Raw genomic sequence first — 653 nt, 5'->3', positions numbered from 1 at the left:
CCCAACCCCGTTCCTGCTTGTTTTAATGTGTGGGAAAACAGAATGGAGCCAGAGGTGCAGAGACAGCATGATCAGAAGTCCGGGTCATGGGGTTGGGGATTTAGCTCAGTGGTAGAGCGCTTGCCTAGCAAGCGCAAGGCCCTGGGTTCGGTCCCCAGCTCCGAAAAAAAAAAAAAAAGAAAAGAAAAAAAAGAAAAGTCCGGGTCATTCTCACCTATACAGTGAGTTCAAGTCCTGCTTGGACTACATGAGACCCCATATCAGAAAAGCCAATTCCCACTCCCCTCAAAAAAAAATTAGGAGGTTATGAGGTCGTGGGGAGTGTAGAGAGACCCGGTTCTGTGACATCCCAAGTCAATTGGCAGAAGCACAACCATGTCCAGGACCCTAGTCTCTGACCCAGAGAGAAATGGCCAGGCCTTCCCTGTGGTCCATGTATGGATGCTGCTGTGTGCAGAATATGCCCACCATACCTTTCTCCTCTGTGGATATTTCAGGCCTGAAGACCTCATCCCTGCAGAGGCTGCTCCTCCAGAGATAACCTTCTCTCCTCGATCCAGCTGTACACCCTAAACCCTGCCTCCCTGTTCATCCATATGTAATAACCCTGCCTCCTTGTTTGGCTGTGTCATGACCCCACTTCGTTTTAACCA

Source organism: Rattus norvegicus, chromosome 13, assembly GCF_036323735.1.
Source record: "Rattus norvegicus strain BN/NHsdMcwi chromosome 13, GRCr8, whole genome shotgun sequence".
Lineage (NCBI taxonomy): Eukaryota > Metazoa > Chordata > Mammalia > Rodentia > Muridae > Rattus > Rattus norvegicus.
The sequence above is the reverse complement of the archived record's forward strand: the minus strand, read 5'-3'. Positions refer to the sequence as shown.